Source organism: Montipora foliosa, unplaced genomic scaffold (genome assembly GCF_036669935.1).
Source record: "Montipora foliosa isolate CH-2021 unplaced genomic scaffold, ASM3666993v2 scaffold_6, whole genome shotgun sequence".
Taxonomy (NCBI): Eukaryota; Metazoa; Cnidaria; class Anthozoa; order Scleractinia; family Acroporidae; genus Montipora; species Montipora foliosa.
Genome location: NW_027179807.1, coordinates 1 through 21493, shown reverse-complemented (window position 1 = coordinate 21493; position 21493 = coordinate 1). Strand labels below are relative to the sequence as shown.

Sequence of the window (21493 nt, the reverse complement as noted above, 5' to 3'; positions counted from 1 at the left end):
TGCCATGAAAAGACAAGGAGCGCTGACGCCAGGAGGAGAGGACGCGTTCCACAGCCTCTATCCGAGGCCGCCAATTAGTTCATCAATGTCATGCGGGCCAATGAAGACTCCGAGGATTTTAAGCTTAGAAGATGTCCAGTCGAGAGGGACAGGGGGGTCAGTTCGGCCAGCCCAAGACCCCAGCCACAAGCCGCGAGACTTTGTCAGGTTGAGCTTGGATCCAGAACCAAGCTCATACCTTGTGTAGGTGTCAAAAACAGCCCTAATGGAGGCATCGGAGGACAAGATGAGCGATGTGTCATCCGCGTACTGGGAAATTGGAGAGAGCGGTGAGGGCAGTCCAGGCAGCAAAGGTCCAGTAATGGCGGGATTTGCTCGAATATTGGCGGCCAAGACCTCAGCGACCATAACATACAGCAAAGGTGCGAGGGGGCAGCCTTGACGCACCCCCCGTGTGAGACTGAAAAAGTTTGAGACATGACCGTTAACAATGACAGCACTCTGAACAGCATTATAGAAAAGGCGGATCCAGCGCAGAAAGGAGGTTTGGAAACCCATTCTGCAGAGGGTGGCATGCAGAAAGGACCAATCAACGCGATCAAACGCTTTTTCTTGGTCGAGCGAGAGGATGGCACAAGGAGACCCGGATTGCGTGGCGTAATGGACCATGTCTCGGAGATAAGCGACGTTCTCACCAATATAACGACCGGGGACACCACAGGTTTGATCCTCAGCCACCACGGCATGAATAACCTTCAGGAGACGCCCAGCGATGACGCGGGCAGCGAGCTTGTAGTCCACACTAAGGAGGGAAATTGGCCGCCAGTTACGAGGGTTCAGCCGGTCACCCGTCTTAAAGATGAGAGAAATGATGCCTCGACGCTGAGAGAGGCTGAGAGTGCCAGCCTCATAACATGAGTTCAGGACGAGCACGAGGTCCTGTCCGAGCACCGGCCAGAATTTGACATAAAACTCCATAGGGAGGCCATCCAAGCCCGGGGTCTTGCCTCGAGCCATCCCACATAAAGCAGTATAACACTCCTCCGACTGGAGAGGACCATCACACTGTTGAGCCTGGTCGGCGGACAAGGTGGAGGTGAGGGCGTCGAGCAGGGAAAGAGCCACGTCCCCGTCAGTAGGCTCGGCACTAAACAAGTTAGAATAAAAGGAAGCAAAAGCCTGGCATAGGTCCTTTGAACTCGAGACCACTGTGCCATCATCGCATCGAAGTGCTGAAATAAGTCGGTCGGCGGCACGCTTCTTTTCCAGACGGAAGAAAAAGGCCGAGGAGGTTTCACCTTCCTCAACCCATTGGCCCGAGCACGGACTTGGGCTCCCCGAGCTGCCTCGAGGTCTAGGGCAGCAAGGGCAGACAGGGTAGAATGGTACGGCTCAACACAGGAGGTGAAACCGGCATCAACACGGTTCTTAAGATGCCCAGCTAGTCGGCCAAGGAGGTCTCGACACTGCGATGTTTTCTTTCGAGCGCTCAGCGCAATATTTAATTGTGAGGCCTTTGATTTGGCTCTTGCCCTTATCCCACCACTTAGCTAGTGACGGGAAGGACAGCATGGACTGCCTCCAAACGGACCAAAAATTAGTGATATGCTGGATATAGTCCTCATCATTGAGGACAGAAATGTTGAGCTTCCAGAAACTGTCCCAGGAGCAGCAATGTCTGGGACACTACAAGAAAGCACCACACCACAGTGATCCGAAAACGGACAAGGAATAATATCGCAAGTCAAGACTGATGGTAACAGGAGTACGGGGCACCAATGAGATCAATACGGGAGGCCATAAGGCCGTCTGAGCGAGTCCAAGAGAAGGCAGAATCGGAAGGATGCAGGTGCCTCCAAATGTCCAGACAACAGCAGGAGTCAAAAAGACGTTTTAAGGTAGCAGTACTTTCGCGGGAAGTGTCAGAGACATTGGAGCCCCGACGATCGAGGGCGCGGTCGAACACAGTGTTAAAGTCCCCGGCAAGGAAGGTCGGATAGGTGGGATCAACCCAAGACGAGACGTCGTCCAGGAAGTCGTCACGGGCTGGGTTGCGATTGGGGGCGTAGAGACAGCAGATACGAAACGGGTGCCCAGAATGGGTAAAGTGGCAAAAAACAACACGCCCAGCGGTGTCACACCAAGAGCTCGTAAGGGTGACCGTGGGGCGGAATAAAATGATGCAACCACAAGAGTGTGCAGAGCCAACAGAAGCAACTGCATTAAAACCAGATGAACGAAACCAGACTGACATTCACTGTCTGAAGAGCAGTGGGCCCTCTTGTAGGCAGACAATGTCAGGGACCTGAGGAAAGGAACGTAACCAGTGCAGAACACCAGCGCGCTTGGACGAGTCCCTGAGACCATTGGTGTTTAAGGAGAGGATAGAGAGAGCCATAACTGAGAAGAAAGAGAGAGACAGCACAACTAGGAGCGACGGCTCCGAACCGGGGCAGGGGGAGCCAAGGAGGGAAGGCCAGAATGAACAGCCCTCCCAGACTCCCTGCCCTTTCCAGACTTCGAGCGGCCGGGGACCGCAGAACCAGGAAGAGGTTTCTTCGCTTTCTTCTTAGACTTGACCTGATCATCAGAGGAAGCCTCAACATCCGAAAGTCCACGCTTAGTGACTGGTGAATCAGTCAGCTCGACCTCGTTAACCATTACGGGAGACAGAGATAGAACCTGTGGGGTATTTACAGGGGTTACATTGATGCCCGTTAAAGGGTCATCGTCACTAAATATACTTTGACTGTATTCAGTCTCATTAACTAGTTCATTATCATTCGTATCCATTTCTTTTCCATTATTACTATTATCCATTTCCATTTCTTTTCCATTAACTACAGCATTATTTGTCATTTCTTTTCCAGTAACTACATTATTACTATTATCCATTTCCATTTCTTTTCCATTAACTATAGTAGTATTGTCCATTACACCAACTACGTTACTACTAGTGTTAACATTGTATTACTCTGTGGCGCAGCCAAACCATCAGACGCAGCGGCGGGGGAGGCAGCCACCTGCACGCGCGTCGAGGACCCACCATTACCGTTTTAGGGAGGGCCGCACCCTCCTTAACATTTACTGGTGGCAGGAGAGGCCATGGGTGGAGTACCAGGGGGGATAACTCATTGTCCCTGAGGTCGGTGTGGGAACCCCAACTTGAAATACCAGGTTGCGTGGGGGCAGGAGGACGAAGGGTTACCCCCTCGTCCCCAGAGTCCTCATGGTCAGAGCTTGCAGGAGAAGTGGGAAGGTCCTCAGGACCAGAACTGACATCCAGGAGGGGAGGCAGCGACTCCGGGGGAGTGGCACCAACAACAAGTGAAGCGGACGGATGGGCGGGGGTCGCAGGCGAAGATGGTGGGTTCCCCCAGGCATTGGGGGGGTTGGGCAATCCCTGGCCATGTGACCAGGCTCCCGACACCTGCGGCACTTCCCGCGCAAGTCACAGTTTTTGGTGAGGTGTTCCCCACGACAGATATCACATTCGGCCGGCTGACCCACATACCACACCTTACATTTATATCCAGCAATGTCCAGATTACGAGGGATCCGGCCAGAACGAACCATTTTGATGATACGGGCTCCAGTGCAGATTGCAGGGTCACCCGGGTAATGCTGGTGCCTTATCGTCTCCACCTTCCCGTACGAGGAAAAGTAGGGCCGGAGGCGATCATCACTCTCCTCAAAGGGATAGTGATACAACATAACATTTTGAGCTCGAGGCCCAGCATACATGACTTTGCACTTAGCACCAGCTAAAGTGACAAAATCATAACCTTCAACAATATTTTTACATTTTGGGTCAGCGAAAGTAATCTGAACCAGTTTTACGGGAACAAACTGAATACTGTCAATCACAAAGGGGGTGAACTTTCCCTTGATGGCTGTAACAAGTTCCGCCCTGGGAACAGAGGTTGGAACATCGGAAAGGTCGAGGACTACTGTCCTCTTAAAGGCCGCAAGAGGCATGATGAAAAGGGAAAAAGAGAAAAAACAGTCCCCCCGGAAAGCAAAGCTCCCAGGAAGGGAACAGAAAGACTGGCTACCCTGGGTTATGGCAGGACGCCAAGCATAAGTCCCCAGGAGGGTCACCAGTAAAACTCAGGAATCAAAAATCTTACCACAAATCCCAAAAACGCTTGTCCCCACACTCCAATTCCAATACGGAACTTACGCGTACCACAAGGAAAGGCACGAACCTGGCAGATAATAAAAACCCGCGTCAGGTAAGTATGCCTTTTCAACCTCTCCGGAACCGCAAAAACGCAACTTGTCTGCGCATACCATGTGGTAATGGGGGTCACGTGCTCCTCGTCCTGTCGTGTCGTGCTGTCCACTCGCTGCTATGCTACCTAGAAAAGAGAAGAGAAATGTGAAGGTTGGTTGCTTGGTCATTTGTTCTGCTTTCACTTGATTATTTCTTCCCCAGAGGGAAGTGGGCCACGCTCGGAGGTAGTGCTATACCGAGGCAACCCGTGGCCGGGACGAGGCAAGCCTCTTTTCCACGGCCCAGTTCCAAAAATCAGTTTAATATATGAGCTGCTCGATGAGCAGCGTATCAGATATTAAGCTGATAAGAACAGATACTACACTTGATCTTAGCCAAAAGGCCGAGAAGCGATGCCCGTAAATGCTCACAGCGGACAAGGTGCTCCCAGTCTCATGGCCACGAGATATGGTGGTCCGATTACAATCCGTGCCAAGGAAGGAATGCCCAAAGCCAACCTGAAAGCGAGGCGCACACAACGATCGCCCTTGTACAGTGGGCAGCAGGACCAGCATTGCATGGCACTTGCGTTGACGGCAAGAGGACAAATGCACATTGTGCTTGCTCTGACCTCGTTTTTATTTTCCCTTATAACAAAGTTAATTTTCACGGCGAATTACTTGTCTACGACCATACCACAGGGAAAACACCGGTTCTCGTCCGATCACCGAAGTTAAGCCCTGTCGGGCGGGGTTAGTACTTGGATGGGAGACCGCCTGGGAATACCCCGTGTTGTAGGCTTCCCTTTTTCCTTCTGTACACTTGATTATCTCAAAAAATCTCAGTTTCCTTTAATGAAAGAACATTCCAAACCAGGTTTTTTGAACACAACATGCCAACGATATGTCAAAGATGAGACATACAACAAAAACAAAATAGTTCACACGAGAAAGTGGAACTTGTATTCCCAAGGGAGCGCGTGCGCGCGAGATCTTATCAATCCAACGTTTATGACATGAAACGTATCTTTTCGTGTGAGCAAAGAACAGGATACGACAAGTAAAAAATGCATGCACTGTTATGCATTAGATGGAAGTTAACCTAGCCCGGATGATATGCATACAACGAAGGCTACAACACTACAACATTGATCCTGCGAAAACGTGACTTACGTGACGTAGCGCACTTCAAAGTCTTACTGTTCCCTGCTCAACACGGACAGTACGTATTCAAAGGGCCGATAAGACACTATCCTGACCATGAAAGATTTACTTTTTATGATAACAATCCAATTAACTGATAACATAGAGAAACCACAAAGTGTTGGCCACAGAAATGTAACGCCAACTGATCTGGCGGGTCCTCAGTTACTCAATGCAAAACGGGCTCTCCAGAACGCAACATAACACAACGCAAAAGAAATCTATCGCGATGGAGCAGTACAAACACACATCCACTTACGTTTTCGAAACGATGCACGAGGATAAGAGCTCGACCCGCTGGCATTTTCTTGTCTCACTCGTCTATCGATGGAAATCGATGCGGCTGAAATAAACACGTCCTCTCGCTCTCTCTACGGCCAAGAATGAAAGAAATAAAATCACAGTTTTGCAGTGCACCAAGTACGGAACATTCACCTACAATTTCAGCAGTGGAATTCACAAATACAACTCACCTTCCTTAGTCCTTACACCGCCACCGCATCTCCTTCCCTGCCCTGCCTGAAACGTTACCAACAAACCTTCCCATTAGCCAACTTTGCCACCGGGGTTTGGTGCGGGGACTAGCGCGAACGCAGGTCCCCACTACCAGAAATTATACGCTCGAGTTACCCACATTTGGGGTAATCGCAAGGGTCAACCCAATCGAAGTGCAATGAAAGAGCCTCACCTTGAGAGGACTGCCTCCCTGATCACAGTGCCTCCCGCGTCAGGTAAGTATGCCTTTTCAACCTCTCCGGAACCGCAAAACGCAACTTGTCTGCGCATACCATGTGGTAATGGGGGTCACGTGCTCCTCGTCCTGTCGTGTCGTGCTGTCCACTCGCTGCTATGCTACCTAGAAAAGAGAAGAGAATGTGAAGGTTGGTTGCTTGGTCATTTGTTCTGCTTTCACTTGATTATTTCTTCCCCAGAGGGAAGTGGGCCACGCTCGGAGGTAGTGCTATACCGAGGCAACCCGTGGCCGGGACGAGGCAAGCCTCTTTTCCACGGCCCAGTTCCAAAAATCAGTTTAATATATGAGCTGCTCGATGAGCAGCGCCGACAAGGTCGCCAGCCAGAAAGACTCATCCTACAAAGGTAGGTACGCCGTGAAACAAGCAACAGCCCGGGACGATAACAGGACTAAAACTGGGACAGAGAAAAACGACCATTGCAAACAGAGCCGATAATGCCAGACGCACCCCACTGACGATGAAAATAACGTAGACGACGGGGGGGACTTAAAACGCTTAAAAAGGAGAGGTAGATTGAACTTGACACGAGAGCGGACCTTTGCGATGACATCGAGGGCACCAGGCGGCACATTACGGAAACGAAAGTCATTCCGAGCGAGCCAGATAAAATACTTACAGACACCTAGGATGTACATGAAAACACGAGGAACTTGACGGATCTCAGCCGGGTCAAAACCAAACAGCACGTGACGGCAAACCAAAGAGGGGGACGAAGACGAAAAACCAAACAATAGAGACTGTAACCATGAAAGCACACTATGAGCAAGAGGGCAGGAGAAAAACAAGTGAGAAGGACATTCAGAGGCAAGACGGCAAAAGCAAGAAGGGTCGACCGAGTACCCAAAACCGACAAGGCGATCGGCAGTGTACAACACGCCATGGGCGACCTTCCAGTTGAGATCGATCACTGGGCGGTCAAGATTGAAGAAGAACAATTGGGACCAGGTCGAAGGCCAGTAGAGTGAGCCATACAAAGGGAAAAACTTGTCAACACAATGGGAATCGGACGATCCTCAGACAGCAAAAAAACAAATAAACAGAATTTGCAGAGATAGAGGAAACAGCAGCAACATGATGAGGAGACAAAGACGCAATGACAAGGGAGGAACGCCGACGGGAAAAGGAACCACCAGCCAAACGCCAAGCAGACAGAAGAGCAGAGTAAAAAGGGGGAAGGGACTTGGAGGAAAAGGCCTCAGGACGGGACAGAACATCAAGAGCAGGGACACCAAAACGAGAATCACACCAAAAGGAAAAGAAATGGACCCAACTACTCGGAGAAACAGTGAAACGCCGAACCCACTGGACAAGGAGCGCAGAAACTTTAAGACGAAGATCAATGACAGAAAAACCACCAGCAGATGTAGGCTGAACAACAACAGCACGAGAAACCAGATCGCGTTTGCCCTTCCAAAAAAACCCAAAAACCAATTTACAAAGCTCGGAAGAAACCCAAGGGGGGACATGAATTAGGGAGGCAATGTACCAAACCCTAGAAAGGGACAAGGCGTTGATGACGAGAGCTCTCCCGCCGTAGGACAGGGAGCGTTGCCTCCAAGAAGCCAGCACATTCTCCACGGCATCAATCCTAGGACGCCAGTTCACTTCCTCCAAATTCCCAGGCCCAATAAAGACGCCCAGCACTTTGATCTTGGCCGAGGTCCAGTCCAGGGTGACAGGGGGGTCAGTCCTGCCAGACCACGAACCGAGCCACAATCCCTTGGATTTGGACTGATTAAGCTTAGCACCAGAACCCCTTTCAAAAAGAGCATAAACTTCAAAAATAGCAGCAATGGCAATATCAGACGTGACGATGAGAGAGGTGTCATCGGCGTACTGCGAGATCGGAGACAGGGCCCGCGGGGCCCCGGGGACAGAAAGACCAATGATACGTGGATTGGCACGAATGTTAACAGCAAGCACTTCAGAAACTAGAACATATAATAATGGAGACAAAGGACAGCCCTGACGCACGCCACGAGACAAAGGAAAAAACCGAGACAGATAACCATTAACAACTACAGAGCTTTGGACAGCAGAATAGAACAGAACAACCCAACGGACAAAAGATGGGCCAAAACCCATCCTCGACAGAGTAGCACACATAAATGACCAATCCCACTCTATCAAAGGCCTTTTCCTGGTCTAAGGAGAGAACGGCAACCGGGATGTCAGATTCCGTGGCAAAGGCAACCACATCACGCAAAAGAGCAACATTCTCGCCAATAAAACCTGCCAGGAACACCGCAGGTCTGATCCTCACTAACAACCAGATGGATAACTTTGAGAAGGCGCCCAGCAATAACACGAGAAGCAAGCTTATAGTCGACGTTAAGAAGGGAGATGGGGCGCCAGTTACGAGCGTCCAACCGATCTCCCTTCTTAAAGATTAAGGATATGAGACCCCGCCGTTGAGACAAAGACATAGAACCAGACAGATAACACGAATTCAAGACCTCCACTAAATCAGACCCAAGAACGTCCCAGAATTTCAAGTAAAACTCCATGGGGAGGCCATCGACCCCGGGGCTTTACGACGAGCCATGCCAACAAGGGCACGATGACACTCCCCAAGAGTCAGAAAGCCCTCACAAAGATCAGCTTGGGCAGATGAAAGGACCAAGGACACATTACTGAGGAGAAAATCTTGAGCAGCGGAATCCGTAGGACAGGCAGTAAAAAGAGAGGAGTAGAAAGTGGCAAACGAAGAACACAGATCAGAAGGTGTTGAAACAATGGACCCATCAGGGTTCCGAAGCGCAGAAACCCACCGGTCAGCAGACCGTTTCTTCTCTAAACGAAAAAAGTACGCCGATGAGACCTCGCCCTCCTCAACCCATCGGACACGTGACCGTACTTGGGCACCTTGAGCAGCCCTGATGTCATAGGCGGAAAGCTGTTCAAGGGTGGATCGATAAACACCTAAAACAGACAGGCAACCAGCATCAAGCCGTGCCTTGAGGTGTGCCGCCAACCTAGCCAACAAATCACGTGACCAAGAATCTTTCTGCGACCGGCGCACACAGTAAGATACCGTAATGCCCTTGATCTTTGCTTTACCGGAATCCCACCACTTGGAAAGAGAGGAAAAACAGAGCTTACAGTCCTTCCAATCGGCCCAAAAGTCAGAAATAAGGCGACAGTACTCCTCCTCCTCCAGGACTGAGGTATTAAGCTTCCAAAGCCCCGGACCAGGAGGAATAACGTCAGGAACAGTGAGAGAGCAGGACACAGCACAATGGTCTGAAAACGGACACGGAAGAATTTCACAAACAGAGACAGACGCAACCCAGACATAAGGACACCCAATTAGATCTATACGGGAGGAGATAGAGCCATCCGCCTTAGTCCAGGTAAAGGCGGAGGAAGACGGATGGAGGTATCTCCAAATATCAATACAACAGACATCGTCAAAAAGACGACCAAAGGGCAACAACACTCTCACGCGAGGTATCACCGACCACGGAGCCCCACACACGGTCAGCAGCGCGATCAAAGACGGTATTAAAATCGCCGGCGAGGAGGGTGGGAACTGAAGGGTCTAATCGGGAAGAGACCTCGTCCAGGAAGGCATCACGATCAGGGTTGCGATTGGGAGCATAAATGCAAGCAACCCTGAACACAGCGCCACGCAAAGAAAACTCACATAACAAAAAACCGACCACAACTATCAGAGGAAGATTTAACAAGGGACAACACTGGACGAAACAAAACAATACAACCACAAGACTTATTAGAGCCGGGAGACGCCACAACGGAAAGACCAGATGACTGGAACCAGGACTGACACTCACTGAGGGAGATGCAGTGGGCCTCTTGGAGGCACACTACATCAGGAACAACAGGCAAGGAATGAAGCCACTGTACAAACCCAGCTCGCTTAGACTGGTCTCGCAGACCGTTGACATTAACTGAGACAACTGACAGAGCCATAATGGAGTACAGTAAAAGAATAACTATGTACGTGCTTTGCGTTGGGGGAGGGAAACCGACACATCAGGCAAACCTTCGTGCTTCGCAGACTTGACAGTATCAGCTGAAGCACGAGTCTTCGATTTAGTAGAAGAGGGCGCAGCTCCACTCTTCTTAGCCACCTTCGTAAGAGCCTTTCGGGAAGGAGTAACAGAAGAGCTATCAGAGGAGGTCTCAACGGAATCACAACCACGTTTACGAGGAGTGGATACCTCAACCATTTCCACCTCCAAAGGTTCAACAGATTGGGAGGATGGAGGAACACCCGAAGAAACAAGACCGTCGGTACCACCACTAGCAACAGTACCCTTACGACGCACACCTGTATTCTCAGCCACTTTACATGAAGTGCCACCACTTGGTGGTTTTTTAACATTTTCTAATTTTTTAACAGGATGCCCGTAAATGCTCACAGCGGACAAGGTGCTCCCAGTCTCATGGCCACGAGATATGGTGGTCCGATTACAATCCGTGCCAAGGAAGGAATGCCCAAAGCCAACCTGAAAGCGAGGCGCACACAACGATCGCCCTTGTACAGTGGGCAGCAGGACCAGCATTGCATGGCACTTGCGTTGACGGCAAGAGGACAAATGCACATTGTGCTTGCTCTGACCTCGTTTTTATTTTCCCTTATAACAAAGTTAATTTTCACGGCGAATTACTTGTCTACGACCATACCACAGGGAAAACACCGGTTCTCGTCCGATCACCGAAGTTAAGCCCTGTCGGGCGGGGTTAGTACTTGGATGGGAGACCGCCTGGGAATACCCCGTGTTGTAGGCTTCCCTTTTTCCTTCTGTACACTTGATTATCTCAAAAAATCTCAGTTTCCTTTAATGAAAGAACATTCCAAACCAGGTTTTTTGAACACAACATGCCAACGATATGTCAAAGATGAGACATACAACAAAAACAAAATAGTTCACACGAGAAAGTGGAACTTGTATTCCCAAGGGAGCGCGTGCGCGCGAGATCTTATCAATCCAACGTTTATGACATGAAACGTATCTTTTCGTGTGAGCAAAGAACAGGATACGACAAGTAAAAAATGCATGCACTGTTATGCATTAGATGGAAGTTAACCTAGCCCGGATGATATGCATACAACGAAGGCTACAACACTACAACATTGATCCTGCGAAAACGTGACTTACGTGACGTAGCGCACTTCAAAGTCTTACTGTTCCCTGCTCAACACGGACAGTACGTATTCAAAGGGCCGATAAGACACTATCCTGACCATGAAAGATTTACTTTTTATGATAACAATCCAATTAACTGATAACATAGAGAAACCACAAAGTGTTGGCCACAGAAATGTAACGCCAACTGATCTGGCGGGTCCTCAGTTACTCAATGCAAAACGGGCTCTCCAGAACGCAACATAACACAACGCAAAAGAAATCTATCGCGATGGAGCAGTACAAACACACATCCACTTACGTTTTCGAAACGATGCACGAGGATAAGAGCTCGACCCGCTGGCATTTTCTTGTCTCACTCGTCTATCGATGGAAATCGATGCGGCTGAAATAAACACGTCCTCTCGCTCTCTCTACGGCCAAGAATGAAAGAAATAAAATCACAGTTTTGCAGTGCACCAAGTACGGAACATTCACCTACAATTTCAGCAGTGGAATTCACAAATACAACTCACCTTCCTTAGTCCTTACACCGCCACCGCATCTCCTTCCCTGCCCTGCCTGAAACGTTACCAACAAACCTTCCCATTAGCCAACTTTGCCACCGGGGTTTGGTGCGGGGACTAGCGCGAACGCAGGTCCCCACTACCAGAAATTATACGCTCGAGTTACCCACATTTGGGGTAATCGCAAGGGTCAACCCAATCGAAGTGCAATGAAAGAGCCTCACCTTGAGAGGACTGCCTCCCTGATCACAGTGCCTCCCGCGTCAGGTAAGTATGCCTTTTCAACCTCTCCGGAACCGCAAAACGCAACTTGTCTGCGCATACCATGTGGTAATGGGGGTCACGTGCTCCTCGTCCTGTCGTGTCGTGCTGTCCACTCGCTGCTATGCTACCTAGAAAAGAGAAGAGAATGTGAAGGTTGGTTGCTTGGTCATTTGTTCTGCTTTCACTTGATTATTTCTTCCCCAGAGGGAAGTGGGCCACGCTCGGAGGTAGTGCTATACCGAGGCAACCCGTGGCCGGGACGAGGCAAGCCTCTTTTCCACGGCCCAGTTCCAAAAATCAGTTTAATATATGAGCTGCTCGATGAGCAGCGTATCAGATATTAAGCTGATAAGAACAGATTTTTTTTTTTTGTCAAAAGAGCGTTTATTCACAAATAAAAATGGAGCAATTACATATTCAGGAATACAAAAAAGTCTACAGAGTTACAAAGCCGGAGTAAGCAGCTAGCCGTAAGGGCCAGGGGCCCTAACGATAAAGTCCATGAACTGCGCAAGTTCCTTAAAGAGAGCCCCGGATTACAGGCACCGCAAACAGCGCGCGGACAAAGCAAAACGAGAATTAAATGTACGCCTAAATAGTAACGCTAGGAAGACCGTTCTCTACGGTGCAAAAGCCTGGGAGAGACCACAAAGAAGAAAAGCGACTGTCTGAAAGGCGAAAGTGATCGAGCTTAATTCGACTACGGAGATCGCCAGAAACAAAACGGATAATAGCCCGATGATCTTCTTTACCGTTATAAAAGGTGGCCTTATTGCGAAAAAGCCAAACACCGTAGAGAATGGTCTTGATAATGTGGCGCGCAATGCGAGCCCTCTTTGTAACGAGAGGGGGCCAAATAAAAAAGAACACGAAGGGGACATTTAAGGTAAGCCGAAAGCCTAGCACACGATCTAAAATTGGGGAAAAACGGGACCAAACCCGCTTAACCCGAGGGCAATGCAAAAAACAATGATCTATAGTCTCTCGTCTAGGGCAAGAAGCACAGAAAGCCGAGTTAATATATCCCCAATTAGCAAGGGAATCGCGAACCTTAACACCGCGGAGAGCGATTAGCCACAAGAGATCATTTTTAGGATTTTCGGTAAGAGAATCTCGAACGAGAGACCAATGATCATTGAGTGAAAAAGAAGAGCCACAAACCTGGGTCCAAACTCTATGCAAGATAGGGGAGGAGGAATTCGAGGAAAGTAGTTTCAAATATAAACGCTTAGAAGTTAAGTCGCAATTACCAACGGATAAAAGAGTTTCGAGACAGCGGGCGTAAAAAGGAGACGGAAAGCAGGCAGAAGGGGCAAAATTATCGCGCAAACAGTTCCACTGGGGGCGAAGAGAAGACAAACGTCTACCAACAAAATATTTACAAAGATAAAAACTAGAATCGTGAGGCGAGTCCAAAGTAAAAGCCATCCCCGCTAACTGCAAGGCAAGGCACTTAACACTAAAGTTAATAATACCTATACCCCCTTGCGCAGCGCTTAAATATAAAGTATTACGAGCAACCGTCTCAATTTTACAACCCCAAAGAAAAGGCCAGATGAAACTATTGATACGGGAAAGGACCCAGGCAGGGGGAAGCAAAACCCTAGCTAGATACATCAGCTTACTTAACCCTAAGGTGTTAATAAGGAGAGCCTTGCCTAGGAAGGACAAAGAACGAGATCTCCAAAGATTGAGGGACTTCTCTAGTTTGTTTAGTTTAGGTTGCCAATTATCATTCTCAACAGGGATAGTACCAAAAAAGACCCCAAGAATTTTCATTTTCTTGACCCAAGTAAGTCCAAGGGGTTCGTCAGTCCGAGAACGCCAAGCACCGAGCCACATGGCCTCCGTTTTCGACTTATTTAGCTTAGCTCCAGAACCACGTTCGTAAACACTAACACAATCAAAAAGCTTATTTAGAGAGAAAAGGTCTTTCAAAACAGCAGTAGTGTCATCAGCATAAAGGCGAACCTTGGCCTGCAAACCCCTTGCACCAGGAAGTAAAAACCCCTCAATCTCAGGAGATCTACGGATCAGGTTAGCAAGAACTTCTACACATAAAACATAAAGTAGAGGAGAGAGAGGATCCCCCTGACGGACGCCCCGTTCAAGGGGGATACTCTCAGTAAGCCAATCGTTAAGGATGATACGCATGCAAGCACCATTATAAAAGGTACTAATCCAGCGACAAAAATCAGAACCAAAACCGTAAACATTAAGCAGCTCTAGAAGGAAGACGCGATCGACTCGGTCGAAGGCTTTTTCTTGATCTAAACTAATCAAAATAGCAGACTCATTTGTTTGCTCAATGTGGCTCAAAACATCGCGCAACAAACTCACATTAGAGAAGATTGAACGACCCGGAACAGAGCAAGATTGATCAGGGGAAACTATGTGATGCATAACCGAAGAAAGACGAGTTGTGATAGCTTTAGAGATAATCTTATAATCCACATTGAGCAAAGAAATGGGCCTCCAGTTTTTCAAATTCTTAATATCCCCACGCTTCTTATAAATAAGGCGAGTAACGCTTCCTTTCATAGAATCCGAAAGTTCAGAGTCATGGAAACATTGGTTTGCGACTGATAGCAAAAGGGGGCCCAGAATGTCCCAAAAACGCAAGTAAAATTCGACAGACAAACCATCAGAACCAGGTGACCTTCCTAGGCTAAGGCTCCTTAATGAAATAGTCAATTCATCTAAAGTTAAAAGTCCCTCGCATGAGTCGCGCAGAGGAGGAGAAAGCGAAGAAGGAATAGAATCAAAACAGGATTGTTTACACACAGGATCAATAACCTCTTGCGAGAAAAGATTTGAATAAAAGCGCACGTGCGCACGTTCAATCTCCTCCCGAGTGAAAACTTCAATGTCATTATCATTCAAAATGGAAGAAACGTTATTACGGTCTAAGCGCTCACGTTCTAACTTGAAGAAGAAGCGTGAAGGCTTCTCGCCCTCCTCAAGCCACTGGACGCGAGAACGGATTTTAGAGCCTTCCAAAACACGCAAGGTAAGAGCATTCAGTTCAGATTCAAGCCGAGAAATTTCAGGGGCGACCGAAAGGTCGCCACAGACAAGACGGCGCTTGAGACCAATTATTGCATTAGTTATAAGGACGCGCTCATGCGAGAGACTTCTACGTTTATTCTTAGCGAAGGAAATAATTTCCGAGCGAATAGAGTCCTTAAAAAAGTCCCACCAACATTTGACTGACGGAAAATAGTCAACGCAATCGGAGAGCTCGCGAATCTTAGCATCAAAGGAAAGACAAAAATCGCTATCATTCAAAAGGGAGGAATTAAATTTCCATAAGCCCGGACCACGCATATAATTAGACTCCAATTTTAAAGAAAGATTAACAAAATCATGATCAGAAAAGGCGCAAGGAGAAATGTCACAGGACTGAACTAAGGGGAATAAATTTCGGGAAACAAAAAATTTGTCAAGGCGCGAGCCGATGGAAAAATTAGAATTAAACCAAGAGCACGCTCGGACACGGGGATGCAATTTGCGCCAAGCATCTTCAAGGTAAAGTGAACGACGAAAGTCAGAGAGGTATTTTGCAATGGAAACATTGCCACCAAATTTATCTAAATCAGATTCATAGCAATTGAAATCACCGGCAATAATAGTAAAATCAGCAGGAAGGCAGAAAGCATGCAGATTCTCGAAAAACACTTTTCGGTCAGTCAAAAGGGTGGGCGCATAAATATTAATAATATTAAACTTACGATTATTATACTCAACGAGTAAACTAAGGACACGTCCATCATGATCTCTACGCCAAGATAAAACTTGACCATCAAAACGATCGGAAATCAAAATAATAACACCAGCCTGTTTACCAACAGCAGGGGACCAAAAAGATGGCCCACTCCAGTCAGCAACCAGGGAATTAAAGGCAACAGGATCAGATATTAAAGTTTCCTGAATGCAGATAATACCGAAACCGAAACGAACATAATCAAGCAAAGCTTTCCGAGTAGCCCGATTAGAACCACGTGAATTAATTGAAATTAAATTAAATATAGAGGTCATGATGGACGGCTTTTTTTCGTAGGCACACGCGAAGGATTCGTTGACTTACGAACAGGCACAATGGTTGGAGTGACATTAGCAGGTGTCCGGCTGGATCCTCTCTTGACAGCTCGTCCCAACGTACGAGTTGGGAAAAGGTCAGGCGCAGGAGTATAATCATCTGAGTCAGAATCATCAGAAACGACGAGAGGATGGTCACCAGGGTCAGAAAGCAGCGGGCGAGAGGTCTGTAAAGGCGAATCAGCATCAAGGTCAGGATCAGTATCGTCAGAAGCAACGTCAACGTCAAGATCAGGAACAGCATCAGGAACAGGGTCAGCGACAGGGGCAGGAACATTATCAGGATCGGAGTTGTCATCAGGGTAATCAGGAAGGGAGTCAGGCGGAGGATCGGCAACATCCATAGCATAGGCTACTTCGGCATCGGAGGCAGCTTCTACCAAGGCTGGATTAGAGGGCGCATAGGAAGCCAAAATACTCTGGGACTGAGAAAGGTCAGAAGAAAGAGGAGGGGAAGATTGTATCTGCGAAGGGGCCGAGTGCTCAGAAGAAGGCTGCAAAGAGGAAGACTGCGACGAGGATTGGGAAGAGCAGGATGAAGATAGTTGGCTAGTAGGCTGCGAAGGTCGATTAGAGGGCTGAACAGCAGGTTGAAGGTCAGGAGACGGCTGGGGAGGAGGGTCATCCGGCTTGTCAGCATCTCGGTAAGATCGAGGACGGCGATGCCACGAATGCTGACAATCGATAGCCTTATGGCCTTGGTCACGACACACACAGCAGAAATCCTCTTCAGGGCATTCCTTAAACATATGACCAACGTGCTCGCAATTGTAGCAGAAGGTATTAGGGCAATCCTTAGCCATATGATCGGGGAGGTTGCACTTTCGACAAGTAGGCGTCTGATTGTCATGACGAACACGGACTAGAACCCGGCCAAAACGAAGAAAGGAAGGGATAGATTTGGACAGGACCATACCAAAGACCCGAGTTCCATTGTCCAACGCAGGGTAGTTCTGGTGTTTACTACGTCGAGTAAACTTCACAGTACCATAGGGAGCAAGACGCATATGAAGCGCAGAATCAGGAAGCTCATAAGGAGCACCAAAAACAGCAACATAGACGATACGGGGATTACCAGAAGCTGTAGGGGCACCAGAGCGGAGGAAACGAGGCACCAACGATGAAGCCCGAAGAAAGGTGTTACGATAATCTTCTTTGGCAAAGGTGACACACACTTGCTGCGGGGAAACCCATTGGACGCAGCGAACAGCAGCAGAAGGGATCTGGCAGGTCTCTAGGTCGGCAAAAAGATCCTTTAAAGCAAAGTCGCCATCAGGTTTCGGAAAAAAGGCAGAACACGGTCTCTCTGGCAAGCGGTTGTAAACAGAAAAATTCTCTCTCTCAAAGGTAGACGGAACAAAACGGCTGCGAACAGGAGGATTATTGACGAGCGGAACAGGGTCACCAGACCCGGCAGTGACACCAGCATATGACATAACAGTATCCGATGAGGCAGCAGCAATATCAGAGGAAGGATTCACAACAACATTCTCAGAAACATGATCCATAGGGGCGTCGCCCCAATTAACACGTGTATCAGTATCAGCATCCATGGAATCGCAATAGCAAGGATACCACAAGGAACGAAAAACCTACTACCAAAATGGTAGGGCTTCGCCCTGGGAGAACCCACAAAACATCGGCCAAAAAGACTTAGCCAAAAGGCCGAGAAGCGATGCCCGTAAATGCTCACAGCGGACAAGGTGCTCCCAGTCTCATGGCCACGAGATATGGTGGTCCGATTACAATCCGTGCCAAGGAAGGAATGCCCAAAGCCAACCTGAAAGCGAGGCGCACACAACGATCGCCCTTGTACAGTGGGCAGCAGGACCAGCATTGCATGGCACTTGCGTTGACGGCAAGAGGACAAATGCACATTGTGCTTGCTCTGACCTCAGTTTTATTTTCCCTTATAACAAAGTTAATTTTCACGGCGAATTACTTGTCTACGACCATACCACAGGGAAAACACCGGTTCTCGTCCGATCACCGAAGTTAAGCCCTGTCGGGCGGGGTTAGTACTTGGATGGGAGACCGCCTGGGAATACCCCGTGTTGTAGGCTTCCCTTTTTCCTTCTGTACACTTGATTATCTCAAAAAATCTCAGTTTCCTTTAATGAAAGAACATTCCAAACCAGGTTTTTTGAACACAACATGCCAACGATATGTCAAAGATGAGACATACAACAAAAACAAAATAGTTCACACGAGAAAGTGGAACTTGTATTCCCAAGGGAGCGCGTGCGCGCGAGATCTTATCAATCCAACGTTTATGACATGAAACGTATCTTTTCGTGTGAGCAAAGAACAGGATACGACAAGTAAAAAAATGCATGCACTGTTATGCATTAGATGGAAGTTAACCTAGCCCGGATGATATGCATACAACGAAGGCTACAACACTACAACATTGATCCTGCGAAAACGTGACTTACGTGACGTAGCGCACTTCAAAGTCTTACTGTTCCCTGCTCAACACGGACAGTACGTATTCAAAGGGCCGATAAGACACTATCCTGACCATGAAAGATTTACTTTTTATGATAACAATCCAATTAACTGATAACATAGAGAAACCACAAAGTGTTGGCCACAGAAATGTAACGCCAACTGATCTGGCGGGTCCTCAGTTACTCAATGCAAAACGGGCTCTCCAGAACGCAACATAACACAACGCAAAAGAAATCTATCGCGATGGAGCAGTACAAACACACATCCACTTACGTTTTCGAAACGATGCACGAGGATAAGAGCTCGACCCGCTGGCATTTTCTTGTCTCACTCGTCTATCGATGGAAATCGATGCGGCTGAAATAAACACGTCCTCTCGCTCTCTCTACGGCCAAGAATGAAAGAAATAAAATCACAGTTTTGCAGTGCACCAAGTACGGAACATTCACCTACAATTTCAGCAGTGGAATTCACAAATACAACTCACCTTCCTTAGTCCTTACACCGCCACCGCATCTCCTTCCCTGCCCTGCCTGAAACGTTACCAACAAACCTTCCCATTAGCCAACTTTGCCACCGGGGTTTGGTGCGGGGACTAGCGCGAACGCAGGTCCCCACTACCAGAAATTATACGCTCGAGTTACCCACATTTGGGGTAATCGCAAGGGTCAACCCAATCGAAGTGCAATGAAAGAGCCTCACCTTGAGAGGACTGCCTCCCTGATCACAGTGCCTCCCGCGTCAGGTAAGTATGCCTTTTCAACCTCTCCGGAACCGCAAAAACGCAACTTGTCTGCGCATACCATGTGGTAATGGGGGTCACGTGCTCCTCGTCCTGTCGTGTCGTGCTGTCCACTCGCTGCTATGCTACCTAGAAAAGAGAAGAGAATGTGAAGGTTGGTTGCTTGGTCATTTGTTCTGCTTTCACTTGATTATTTCTTCCCCAGAGGGAAGTGGGCCACGCTCGGAGGTAGTGCTATACCGAGGCAACCCGTGGCCGGGACGAGGCAAGCCTCTTTTCCACGGCCCAGTTCCAAAAATCAGTTTAATATATGAGCTGCTCGATGAGCAGCGTATCAGATATTAAGCTGATAAGAACAGATTTTTTTTTTCCATTTTAAAATCTTATTCAAAAAATAAAACAGCTATTTACATCGAGTAGCAGCCGGTAGAAAAACACAATTAAATCAATTCAAAATATCACAATTCTTAATGTCCAAGGTCTAAATCATAGTTCAAGTTAACTCTTCTTAGCCTCAAGTTTTTTACGGGAAACCGCAGGAATGAAACAGCACAATCCAAACCCCTACTGTCCTTAATATCATATTCCTCAATGATGCTGCGAGCTAACTCCTTAATAGCAGAATCGGAGTACTGTAGAAGTGAACCAGGAAGCGTAGTAGCTAAATAGGCACCAGCACAGCTTTGCACAAGCTTAGCAAGCTTCTCAGGGAAACGGCTAGGCGAAGGCGCAGGGGACATTGAAGCAGTGAAACCGGGAGCAGAAACCAAAGGAGCGGCTTGAACAGGAGACCTTGGACGCAGTGGAGACGGAAGCACTGGAACGGGGAGCATGAACAGAGGAAACGGTGTGAACTGCGGACACAGACACAGTAGTGCAGACGGAGACAGGAGAGGAACAAGAACTAGGAACACAAGACACGGGACAGAGCAGAAACTGGAGCAGGAGCCACTTGGACAGGAACAGTCGAACGAGGGGGGAGAGGGGCAGTCACCTGAGCAGCCACGTCCTCATCCCCGGAAGCCATCTCACACTCCTCTTCAGAGTCTTCTGAAACAATCTCAGTGGTCGGGGGGACGTACTCAGGACTATCATCATCATCTTTAGCGGGCACATCAGAGGACAAGATCTCGGTACCGGAATGAAGATTACCCCAAGCCCGCCTACACTCCCTAGCCATGTGACCAGGCTGACCACAGCGCCGACACAATCCAGAGAGAGGGCAGGAAGGGGCACGGTGACCAACCTCTCGACAGATTAACATTGAGCGGGCTGACGGGCGTACCAGACACGACAGTTATGGCTGGAGATGGACACAAAATAAGGGACGTCCTGGGTAAGAGCCACTTCCACGACACGATTGCCATTGTAAACAGATGGATAATTGGCGAAGGTAGCACGACGAATGGAAAGCACCTCTCCAAAAGAACCAAAGAAAGCACGCACATCGTCATCTGGGACCTCAGAGGGCAGATCCCGGACATGTATGGGACCGAACATGACTATCCGCACGAAGCCCACGGACTGGGTGTCACCGTACACAAAGCCTTGAGTCACAAGATGGTCACAGCAGGCGACATCTTTGAAAGTCAGACGTACGAGTCCACCACGTAAAAACTGAACCGTAGTAAGGTTATCCCTGTCCACAGCATCCAACAAATGTGGTAAAACGGTAGACCAACCAGAAGTCTTGTAAATCGCTTCAGGAAAATGGGCGACCACACTGTTCGGAACAGGAGAGACGCCATCAAAAAACGTTTTAGGGTGGAGGCTACGCCGTTCCCTCCCGGCAGTACTTAGGACAAGCACTCACAAAAACACAAGAAAAAGCCAATCACACAACCCACAAGCTAAGAAGAAACGTTCGGCCAACCGACCCAGATATCTATAGCCAAAAGGCCGAAAAGAAAGCGATGCCCGTAAATGCTCACAGCGGACAAGGTAGCTCCCAGTCCTCATGGCCACTGAGATATGGTGGTCCGATTAACAATCCAGTGCCAAGGAAGGAATGCCCAAAGCCAACCTGAAAAGCGAGGCGCACACAACGATCGCCCTTGTACAGTGGGCAGCAGGGACAGCATTGGCATGGCACTTGCGTTGACGGCAAGGGGACCAAAGGCACATTGTGCTTGCTCTGACCTCGTT

At 48.5% G+C, this 21493-nt stretch overlaps 8 non-coding genes and 2 pseudogenes across 8 annotated transcripts; 3 read left to right on the top strand and 7 right to left on the bottom strand.

Moving 5' to 3' along the window:
* Window positions 1–4439: 4439 nt before the first annotated feature.
* Window positions 4440–4631, bottom strand: LOC137990114 (U2 spliceosomal RNA). Its single transcript, XR_011121141.1, has one exon. It is a non-coding gene; the product is annotated as a U2 spliceosomal RNA (small nuclear RNA).
* A 267-nt stretch (window positions 4632–4898) lies between these two features.
* LOC137990108 (5S ribosomal RNA) lies at window positions 4899–5017 on the top strand. The gene has a single exon (XR_011121135.1). It is a non-coding gene; the product is annotated as a 5S ribosomal RNA (ribosomal RNA).
* A 976-nt stretch (window positions 5018–5993) lies between these two features.
* LOC137990100 (U1 spliceosomal RNA) lies at window positions 5994–6157 on the bottom strand. The gene has a single exon (XR_011121127.1). It is a non-coding gene; the product is annotated as a U1 spliceosomal RNA (small nuclear RNA).
* Window positions 6158–6351: 194 nt separating this feature from the next.
* LOC137990129 (U2 spliceosomal RNA) lies at window positions 6352–6524 on the bottom strand (annotated as a pseudogene).
* Window positions 6525–10809: 4285 nt separating this feature from the next.
* LOC137990097 (5S ribosomal RNA) lies at window positions 10810–10928 on the top strand. Its single transcript, XR_011121124.1, has one exon. It is a non-coding gene; the product is annotated as a 5S ribosomal RNA (ribosomal RNA).
* Window positions 10929–11904: 976 nt separating this feature from the next.
* On the bottom strand, window positions 11905–12068 carry LOC137990099 (U1 spliceosomal RNA). The gene has a single exon (XR_011121126.1). It is a non-coding gene; the product is annotated as a U1 spliceosomal RNA (small nuclear RNA).
* Window positions 12069–12262: 194 nt separating this feature from the next.
* On the bottom strand, window positions 12263–12442 carry LOC137990127 (U2 spliceosomal RNA; annotated as a pseudogene).
* A 5657-nt stretch (window positions 12443–18099) lies between these two features.
* Window positions 18100–18218, top strand: LOC137990083 (5S ribosomal RNA). The gene has a single exon (XR_011121110.1). It is a non-coding gene; the product is annotated as a 5S ribosomal RNA (ribosomal RNA).
* A 977-nt stretch (window positions 18219–19195) lies between these two features.
* LOC137990098 (U1 spliceosomal RNA) lies at window positions 19196–19359 on the bottom strand. The gene has a single exon (XR_011121125.1). It is a non-coding gene; the product is annotated as a U1 spliceosomal RNA (small nuclear RNA).
* Window positions 19360–19554: 195 nt separating this feature from the next.
* LOC137990124 (U2 spliceosomal RNA) lies at window positions 19555–19755 on the bottom strand. Its single transcript, XR_011121151.1, has one exon. It is a non-coding gene; the product is annotated as a U2 spliceosomal RNA (small nuclear RNA).
* Between the last annotated feature and the right edge of the window lie 1738 nt (window positions 19756–21493).